General features: G+C 47.2%; 26 non-coding genes across 26 annotated transcripts in view; all 26 read left to right on the top strand.

The window, feature by feature from the left end:
* LOC146264626 (5S ribosomal RNA) overlaps positions 1-22 on the top strand; it is a 119-nt gene extending 97 nt beyond the window's left edge. Inside the window, exon 1 of the ribosomal RNA XR_014727991.1 lies at positions 1-22. This exon is cut by the window's left edge and continues 97 nt beyond it. This is a non-coding gene — a ribosomal RNA (5S ribosomal RNA).
* Positions 23-208: 186 nt separating this feature from the next.
* On the top strand, positions 209-327 carry LOC146264625 (5S ribosomal RNA). The gene has a single exon (XR_014727748.1). It is a non-coding gene; the product is annotated as a 5S ribosomal RNA (ribosomal RNA).
* Positions 328-517: 190 nt separating this feature from the next.
* LOC146264624 (5S ribosomal RNA) lies at positions 518-636 on the top strand. Its single transcript, XR_014727747.1, has one exon. It is a non-coding gene; the product is annotated as a 5S ribosomal RNA (ribosomal RNA).
* A 186-nt stretch (positions 637-822) lies between these two features.
* On the top strand, positions 823-941 carry LOC146264623 (5S ribosomal RNA). Its single transcript, XR_014727746.1, has one exon. It is a non-coding gene; the product is annotated as a 5S ribosomal RNA (ribosomal RNA).
* Positions 942-1,123: 182 nt separating this feature from the next.
* Positions 1,124-1,242, top strand: LOC146264622 (5S ribosomal RNA). Its single transcript, XR_014726036.1, has one exon. It is a non-coding gene; the product is annotated as a 5S ribosomal RNA (ribosomal RNA).
* A 174-nt stretch (positions 1,243-1,416) lies between these two features.
* LOC146264621 (5S ribosomal RNA) lies at positions 1,417-1,535 on the top strand. The gene has a single exon (XR_014726035.1). It is a non-coding gene; the product is annotated as a 5S ribosomal RNA (ribosomal RNA).
* Positions 1,536-1,707: 172 nt separating this feature from the next.
* On the top strand, positions 1,708-1,826 carry LOC146264620 (5S ribosomal RNA). The gene has a single exon (XR_014726034.1). It is a non-coding gene; the product is annotated as a 5S ribosomal RNA (ribosomal RNA).
* A 186-nt stretch (positions 1,827-2,012) lies between these two features.
* LOC146264619 (5S ribosomal RNA) lies at positions 2,013-2,131 on the top strand. The gene has a single exon (XR_014727990.1). It is a non-coding gene; the product is annotated as a 5S ribosomal RNA (ribosomal RNA).
* A 178-nt stretch (positions 2,132-2,309) lies between these two features.
* On the top strand, positions 2,310-2,428 carry LOC146264618 (5S ribosomal RNA). Its single transcript, XR_014727745.1, has one exon. It is a non-coding gene; the product is annotated as a 5S ribosomal RNA (ribosomal RNA).
* Positions 2,429-2,614: 186 nt separating this feature from the next.
* On the top strand, positions 2,615-2,733 carry LOC146264617 (5S ribosomal RNA). The gene has a single exon (XR_014727744.1). It is a non-coding gene; the product is annotated as a 5S ribosomal RNA (ribosomal RNA).
* A 186-nt stretch (positions 2,734-2,919) lies between these two features.
* Positions 2,920-3,038, top strand: LOC146264616 (5S ribosomal RNA). The gene has a single exon (XR_014727743.1). It is a non-coding gene; the product is annotated as a 5S ribosomal RNA (ribosomal RNA).
* A 182-nt stretch (positions 3,039-3,220) lies between these two features.
* On the top strand, positions 3,221-3,339 carry LOC146264615 (5S ribosomal RNA). The gene has a single exon (XR_014726033.1). It is a non-coding gene; the product is annotated as a 5S ribosomal RNA (ribosomal RNA).
* A 174-nt stretch (positions 3,340-3,513) lies between these two features.
* LOC146264614 (5S ribosomal RNA) lies at positions 3,514-3,632 on the top strand. Its single transcript, XR_014726031.1, has one exon. It is a non-coding gene; the product is annotated as a 5S ribosomal RNA (ribosomal RNA).
* A 172-nt stretch (positions 3,633-3,804) lies between these two features.
* LOC146264613 (5S ribosomal RNA) lies at positions 3,805-3,923 on the top strand. The gene has a single exon (XR_014726030.1). It is a non-coding gene; the product is annotated as a 5S ribosomal RNA (ribosomal RNA).
* Positions 3,924-4,107: 184 nt separating this feature from the next.
* Positions 4,108-4,226, top strand: LOC146264612 (5S ribosomal RNA). Its single transcript, XR_014727989.1, has one exon. It is a non-coding gene; the product is annotated as a 5S ribosomal RNA (ribosomal RNA).
* A 186-nt stretch (positions 4,227-4,412) lies between these two features.
* Positions 4,413-4,531, top strand: LOC146264611 (5S ribosomal RNA). Its single transcript, XR_014727742.1, has one exon. It is a non-coding gene; the product is annotated as a 5S ribosomal RNA (ribosomal RNA).
* Positions 4,532-4,717: 186 nt separating this feature from the next.
* Positions 4,718-4,836, top strand: LOC146264610 (5S ribosomal RNA). Its single transcript, XR_014727741.1, has one exon. It is a non-coding gene; the product is annotated as a 5S ribosomal RNA (ribosomal RNA).
* Positions 4,837-5,030: 194 nt separating this feature from the next.
* LOC146264609 (5S ribosomal RNA) lies at positions 5,031-5,149 on the top strand. The gene has a single exon (XR_014726029.1). It is a non-coding gene; the product is annotated as a 5S ribosomal RNA (ribosomal RNA).
* Positions 5,150-5,327: 178 nt separating this feature from the next.
* On the top strand, positions 5,328-5,446 carry LOC146264608 (5S ribosomal RNA). The gene has a single exon (XR_014726028.1). It is a non-coding gene; the product is annotated as a 5S ribosomal RNA (ribosomal RNA).
* Positions 5,447-5,632: 186 nt separating this feature from the next.
* On the top strand, positions 5,633-5,751 carry LOC146264607 (5S ribosomal RNA). The gene has a single exon (XR_014727739.1). It is a non-coding gene; the product is annotated as a 5S ribosomal RNA (ribosomal RNA).
* A 184-nt stretch (positions 5,752-5,935) lies between these two features.
* LOC146264606 (5S ribosomal RNA) lies at positions 5,936-6,054 on the top strand. Its single transcript, XR_014727738.1, has one exon. It is a non-coding gene; the product is annotated as a 5S ribosomal RNA (ribosomal RNA).
* A 178-nt stretch (positions 6,055-6,232) lies between these two features.
* LOC146264605 (5S ribosomal RNA) lies at positions 6,233-6,351 on the top strand. Its single transcript, XR_014726027.1, has one exon. It is a non-coding gene; the product is annotated as a 5S ribosomal RNA (ribosomal RNA).
* A 176-nt stretch (positions 6,352-6,527) lies between these two features.
* Positions 6,528-6,646, top strand: LOC146264604 (5S ribosomal RNA). The gene has a single exon (XR_014726025.1). It is a non-coding gene; the product is annotated as a 5S ribosomal RNA (ribosomal RNA).
* A 172-nt stretch (positions 6,647-6,818) lies between these two features.
* Positions 6,819-6,937, top strand: LOC146264603 (5S ribosomal RNA). The gene has a single exon (XR_014726024.1). It is a non-coding gene; the product is annotated as a 5S ribosomal RNA (ribosomal RNA).
* A 184-nt stretch (positions 6,938-7,121) lies between these two features.
* On the top strand, positions 7,122-7,240 carry LOC146264602 (5S ribosomal RNA). Its single transcript, XR_014727988.1, has one exon. It is a non-coding gene; the product is annotated as a 5S ribosomal RNA (ribosomal RNA).
* A 186-nt stretch (positions 7,241-7,426) lies between these two features.
* Positions 7,427-7,500, top strand: part of LOC146264601 (5S ribosomal RNA) — a 119-nt gene continuing 45 nt past the window's right edge. The window contains exon 1 of the ribosomal RNA XR_014727737.1: positions 7,427-7,500. This exon is cut by the window's right edge and continues 45 nt beyond it. This is a non-coding gene — a ribosomal RNA (5S ribosomal RNA).

Raw genomic sequence — 7,500 nt, 5'->3', positions numbered from 1 at the left:
GGAATACCAGGTGCTGTATGCTCTTTTGCTCATTCACTTAGAAACTGACATCTTGCAATATGCACAAGTAGTCCTTCATGAAAGGGGCTGGAAGCTGTTTTCATTTTGACACGAGAGAGAGAGAGAGAGAGAGAGAGAGAGAGACTACCTTGCATTGTCAATTGCTAAATCTGTATATGGATAAGTAGCCTATGGTTGTCAACTTATTTCGTACGGCCATACCAGCCTGGCAACGCCCGATCACGTCTGATCTCGGAAGCTAAGCAGGGTCGGGCCTGGTTAGTACTTGGATGGGAGACCGCCTGGGAATACCAGGTGCTGTATGCTCTTTTGCTCATTCACTTAGAAACTGACATCTTGCAATATGCACAAGTAGTCCTTCATGAAAGGGGCTGGAAGCTGTTTTCATTTTGACACGAGAGAGAGAGAGAGAGAGAGAGAGAGAGAGAGAGACCACCTTGCATTGTCAATTGCTAAATCTGTATATGGATAAGTAGCCTATGGTTGTCAACTTATTTCGTACGGCCATACCAGCCTGGCAACGCCCGATCACGTCTGATCTCGGAAGCTAAGCAGGGTCGGGCCTGGTTAGTACTTGGATGGGAGACCGCCTGGGAATACCAGGTGCTGTATGCTCTTTTGCTCATTCACTTAGAAACTGACATCTTGCAATATGCACAAGTAGTCCTTCATGAAAGGGGCTGGAAGCTGTTTTCATTTTGACACGAGAGAGAGAGAGAGAGAGAGAGAGAGAGAGACCACCTTGCATTGTCAATTGCTAAATCTGTATATGGATAAGTAGCCTATGGTTGTCAACTTATTTCGTACGGCCATACCAGCCTGGCAACGCCCGATCACGTCTGATCTCGGAAGCTAAGCAGGGTCGGGCCTGGTTAGTACTTGGATGGGAGACCGCCTGGGAATACCAGGTGCTGTATGCTCTTTTGCTCATTCACATAGAAACTGACATCTTGCAATATGCACAAGTAGTCCTTCATGAAAGGGGCTGGAAGCTGTTTTCATTTTGACACGAGAGAGAGAGAGAGAGAGAGAGAGAGACTACCTTGCATTGTCAATTGCTAAATCTGTATATGGATAAGTAGCCTATGGTTGTCAACTTATTTCGTACGGCCATACCAGCCTGGCAACGCCCGATCTCGTCTGATCTCGGAAGCTAAGCAGGGTCGGGCCTGGTTAGTACTTGGATGGGAGACCGCCTGGGAATACCAGGTGCTGTATGCTCTTGTGCTCATTCACTTAGAAACTGAAATCTTGCAATATGCACAAGTAGTCCTTCATGAAAGGGGCTGGAAGCTGTTTTCATTTTGACACGAGAGAGAGAGAGAGAGAGACTACCTTGCATTTTCAATTGCTAAATCTGTATATGGATAAGTAGCCTATGGTTGTCAACTTATTTCGTACGGCCATACCAGCCTGGCAACGCCCGATCTCGTCTGATCTCGGAAGCTAAGCAGGGTCGGGCCTGGTTAGTACTTGGATGGGAGACCGCCTGGGAATACCAGGTGCTGTATGCTCTTTTGCTCATTCACTTAGAAACTGAAATCTTGCAATATGCACAAGTAGTCCTTCATGAAAGGGGCTGGAAGCTGTTTTCATTTTGACACGAGAGAGAGAGAGAGAGACCACCTTGCATTGTCAATTGCTAAATCTGTATATGGATAAGTAGCCTATGGTTGTCAACTTATTTCGTACGGCCATACCAGCCTGGCAACGCCCGATCTCGTCTGATCTCGGAAGCTAAGCAGGGTCGGGCCTGGTTAGTACTTGGATGGGAGACCGCCTGGGAATACCAGGTGCTGTATGCTCTTTTGCTCATTAACTTAGAAACTGACATCTTGCAATATGCACAAGTAGTCCTTCATGAAAGGGGCTGGAAGCTGTTTTCATTTTGACACGAGAGAGAGAGAGAGAGAGAGAGAGAGAGAGACCACCTTGCATTGTCAATTGCTAAATCTGTATATGGATAAGTAGCCTATGGTTGTCAACTTATTTCGTACGGCCATACCAGCCTGGCCACGCCCGATCTCGTCTGATCTCGGAAGCTAAGCAGGGTCGGGCCTGGTTAGTACTTGGATGGGAGACCGCCTGGGAATACCAGGTGCTGTATGCTCTTTTGCTCATTCACTTAGAAACTGACATCTTGCAATATGCACAAGTAGTCCTTCATGAAAGGGGCTGGAAGCTGTTTTCATTTTGACACGAGAGAGAGAGAGAGAGAGAGAGACTACCTTGCATTGTCAATTGCTAAATCTGTATATGGATAAGTAGCCTATGGTTGTCAACTTATTTCGTACGGCCATACCAGCCTGGCAACGCCCGATCACGTCTGATCTCGGAAGCTAAGCAGGGTCGGGCCTGGTTAGTACTTGGATGGGAGACCGCCTGGGAATACCAGGTGCTGTATGCTCTTTTGCTCATTCACTTAGAAACTGACATCTTGCAATATGCACAAGTAGTCCTTCATGAAAGGGGCTGGAAGCTGTTTTCATTTTGACACGAGAGAGAGAGAGAGAGAGAGAGAGAGAGAGACCACCTTGCATTGTCAATTGCTAAATCTGTATATGGATAAGTAGCCTATGGTTGTCAACTTATTTCGTACGGCCATACCAGCCTGGCAACGCCCGATCACGTCTGATCTCGGAAGCTAAGCAGGGTCGGGCCTGGTTAGTACTTGGATGGGAGACCGCCTGGGAATACCAGGTGCTGTATGCTCTTTTGCTCATTCACTTAGAAACTGACATCTTGCAATATGCACAAGTAGTCCTTCATGAAAGGGGCTGGAAGCTGTTTTCATTTTGACACGAGAGAGAGAGAGAGAGAGAGAGAGAGAGAGACCACCTTGCATTGTCAATTGCTAAATCTGTATATGGATAAGTAGCCTATGGTTGTCAACTTATTTCGTACGGCCATACCAGCCTGGCAACGCCCGATCACGTCTGATCTCGGAAGCTAAGCAGGGTCGGGCCTGGTTAGTACTTGGATGGGAGACCGCCTGGGAATACCAGGTGCTGTATGCTCTTTTGCTCATTCACATAGAAACTGACATCTTGCAATATGCACAAGTAGTCCTTCATGAAAGGGGCTGGAAGCTGTTTTCATTTTGACACGAGAGAGAGAGAGAGAGAGAGAGAGAGACTACCTTGCATTGTCAATTGCTAAATCTGTATATGGATAAGTAGCCTATGGTTGTCAACTTATTTCGTACGGCCATACCAGCCTGGCAACGCCCGATCTCGTCTGATCTCGGAAGCTAAGCAGGGTCGGGCCTGGTTAGTACTTGGATGGGAGACCGCCTGGGAATACCAGGTGCTGTATGCTCTTGTGCTCATTCACTTAGAAACTGAAATCTTGCAATATGCACAAGTAGTCCTTCATGAAAGGGGCTGGAAGCTGTTTTCATTTTGACACGAGAGAGAGAGAGAGAGAGACTACCTTGCATTTTCAATTGCTAAATCTGTATATGGATAAGTAGCCTATGGTTGTCAACTTATTTCGTACGGCCATACCAGCCTGGCAACGCCCGATCTCGTCTGATCTCGGAAGCTAAGCAGGGTCGGGCCTGGTTAGTACTTGGATGGGAGACCGCCTGGGAATACCAGGTGCTGTATGCTCTTTTGCTCATTCACTTAGAAACTGAAATCTTGCAATATGCACAAGTAGTCCTTCATGAAAGGGGCTGGAAGCTGTTTTCATTTTGACACGAGAGAGAGAGAGAGAGACCACCTTGCATTGTCAATTGCTAAATCTGTATATGGATAAGTAGCCTATGGTTGTCAACTTATTTCGTACGGCCATACCAGCCTGGCAACGCCCGATCTCGTCTGATCTCGGAAGCTAAGCAGGGTCGGGCCTGGTTAGTACTTGGATGGGAGACCGCCTGGGAATACCAGGTGCTGTATGCTCTTTTGCTCATTAACTTAGAAACTGACATCTTGCAATATGCACAAGTAGTCCTTCATGAAAGGGGCTGGAAGCTGTTTTCATTTTGACACGAGAGAGAGAGAGAGAGAGAGAGAGAGAGACCACCTTGCATTGTCAATTGCTAAATCTGTATATGGATAAGTAGCCTATGGTTGTCAACTTATTTCGTACGGCCATACCAGCCTGGCCACGCCCGATCTCGTCTGATCTCGGAAGCTAAGCAGGGTCGGGCCTGGTTAGTACTTGGATGGGAGACCGCCTGGGAATACCAGGTGCTGTATGCTCTTTTGCTCATTCACTTAGAAACTGACATCTTGCAATATGCACAAGTAGTCCTTCATGAAAGGGGCTGGAAGCTGTTTTCATTTTGACACGAGAGAGAGAGAGAGAGAGAGAGAGAGAGAGACTACCTTGCATTGTCAATTGCTAAATCTGTATATGGATAAGTAGCCTATGGTTGTCAACTTATTTCGTACGGCCATACCAGCCTGGCAACGCCCGATCACGTCTGATCTCGGAAGCTAAGCAGGGTCGGGCCTGGTTAGTACTTGGATGGGAGACCGCCTGGGAATACCAGGTGCTGTATGCTCTTTTGCTCATTCACTTAGAAACTGACATCTTGCAATATGCACAAGTAGTCCTTCATGAAAGGGGCTGGAAGCTGTTTTCATTTTGACACGAGAGAGAGAGAGAGAGAGAGAGAGAGAGAGACCACCTTGCATTGTCAATTGCTAAATCTGTATATGGATAAGTAGCCTATGGTTGTCAACTTATTTCGTACGGCCATACCAGCCTGGCAACGCCCGATCACGTCTGATCTCGGAAGCTAAGCAGGGTCGGGCCTGGTTAGTACTTGGATGGGAGACCGCCTGGGAATACCAGGTGCTGTATGCTCTTTTGCTCATTCACTTAGAAACTGACATCTTGCAATATGCACAAGTAGTCCTTCATGAAAGGGGCTGGAAGCTGTTTTCATTTTGACACGAGAGAGAGAGAGAGAGAGAGAGAGAGAGAGAGAGAGAGACCACCTTGCATTGTCAATTGCTAAATCTGTATATGGATAAGTAGCCTATGGTTGTCAACTTATTTCGTACGGCCATACCAGCCTGGCAACGCCCGATCTCGTCTGATCTCGGAAGCTAAGCAGGGTCGGGCCTGGTTAGTACTTGGATGGGAGACCGCCTGGGAATACCAGGTGCTGTATGCTCTTTTGCTCATTCACTTAGAAACTGACATCTTGCAATATGCACAAGTAGTCCTTCATGAAAGGGGCTGGAAGCTGTTTTCATTTTGACACGAGAGAGAGAGAGAGAGAGAGAGACTACCTTGCATTGTCAATTGCTAAATCTATATATGGATAAGTAGCCTATGGTTGTCAACTTATTTCGTACGGCCATACCAGCCTGGCAACGCCCGATCTCGTCTGATCTCGGAAGCTAAGCAGGGTCGGGCCTGGTTAGTACTTGGATGGGAGACCGCCTGGGAATACCAGGTGCTGTATGCTCTTTTGCTCATTCACTTAGAAACTGACATCTTGCAATATGCAAAAGTAGTCCTTCATGAAAGGGGCTGGAAGCTGTTTTCATTTTGACACGAGAGAGAGAGAGAGAGAGAGAGAGAGAGAGACCACCTTGCATTGTCAATTGCTAAATCTGTATATGGATAAGTAGCCTATGGTTGTCAACTTATTTCGTACGGCCATACCAGCCTGGCAACGCCCGATCACGTCTGATCTCGGAAGCTAAGCAGGGTCGGGCCTGGTTAGTACTTGGATGGGAGACCGCCTGGGAATACCAGGTGCTGTATGCTCTTTTGCTCATTCACTTAGAAACTGACATCTTGCAATATGCACAAGTAGTCCTTCATGAAAGGGGCTGGAAGCTGTTTTCATTTTGACACGAGAGAGAGAGAGAGAGAGAGAGAGAGAGACCACCTTGCATTGTCAATTGCTAAATCTGTATATGGATAAGTAGCCTATGGTTGTCAACTTATTTCGTACGGCCATACCAGCCTGGCAACGCCCGATCACGTCTGATCTCGGAAGCTAAGCAGGGTCGGGCCTGGTTAGTACTTGGATGGGAGACCGCCTGGGAATACCAGGTGCTGTATGCTCTTTTGCTCATTCACTTAGAAACTGACATCTTGCAATATGCACAAGTAGTCCTTCATGAAAGGGGCTGGAAGCTGTTTTCATTTTGACACGAGAGAGAGAGAGAGAGAGAGAGACTACCTTGCATTGTCAATTGCTAAATCTGTATATGGATAAGTAGCCTATGGTTGTCAACTTATTTCGTACGGCCATACCAGCCTGGCAACGCCCGATCTCGTCTGATCTCGGAAGCTAAGCAGGGTCGGGCCTGGTTAGTACTTGGATGGGAGACCGCCTGGGAATACCAGGTGCTGTATGCTCTTGTGCTCATTCACTTAGAAACTGAAATCTTGCAATATGCACAAGTAGTCATTCATGAAAGGGGCTGGAAGCTGTTTTCATTTTGACACGAGAGAGAGAGAGAGAGAGAGACTACCTTGCATTTTCAATTGCTAAATCTGTATATGGATAAGTAGCCTATGGTTGTCAACTTATTTCGTACGGCCATACCAGCCTGGCAACGCCCGATCTCGTCTGATCTCGGAAGCTAAGCAGGGTCGGGCCTGGTTAGTACTTGGATGGGAGACCGCCTGGGAATACCAGGTGCTGTATGCTCTTTTGCTCATTCACTTAGAAACTGAAATCTTGCAATATGCACAAGTAGTCCTTCATGAAAGGGGCTGGAAGCTGTTTTCATTTTGACACGAGAGAGAGAGAGAGAGACCACCTTGCATTGTCAATTGCTAAATCTGTATATGGATAAGTAGCCTATGGTTGTCAACTTATTTCGTACGGCCATACCAGCCTGGCAACGCCCGATCTCGTCTGATCTCGGAAGCTAAGCAGGGTCGGGCCTGGTTAGTACTTGGATGGGAGACCGCCTGGGAATACCAGGTGCTGTATGCTCTTTTGCTCATTAACTTAGAAACTGACATCTTGCAATATGCACAAGTAGTCCTTCATGAAAGGGGCTGGAAGCTGTTTTCATTTTGACACGAGAGAGAGAGAGAGAGAGAGAGAGAGAGACCACCTTGCATTGTCAATTGCTAAATCTGTATATGGATAAGTAGCCTATGGTTGTCAACTTATTTCGTACGGCCATACCAGCCTGGCCACGCCCGATCTCGTCTGATCTCGGAAGCTAAGCAGGGTCGGGCCTGGTTAGTACTTGGATGGGAGACCGCCTGGGAATACCAGGTGCTGTATGCTCTTTTGCTCATTCACTTAGAAACTGACATCTTGCAATATGCACAAGTAGTCCTTCATGAAAGGGGCTGGAAGCTGTTTTCATTTTGACACGAGAGAGAGAGAGAGAGAGAGAGAGAGAGAGACTACCTTGCATTGTCAATTGCTAAATCTGTATATGGATAAGTAGCCTATGGTTGTCAACTTATTTCGTACGGCCATACCAGCCTGGCAACGCCCGATCACGTCTGATCTCGGAAGCTAAGCAGGGTCGGGCCTGGTTA

Source organism: Hypomesus nipponensis, chromosome 12 (assembly GCF_054491055.1).
Source record: "Hypomesus nipponensis isolate SF chromosome 12, ASM5449105v1, whole genome shotgun sequence".
Classification (NCBI taxonomy): Eukaryota; Metazoa; Chordata; class Actinopteri; order Osmeriformes; family Osmeridae; genus Hypomesus; species Hypomesus nipponensis.
This window is presented reverse-complemented; position numbering and strand designations above follow the sequence as displayed.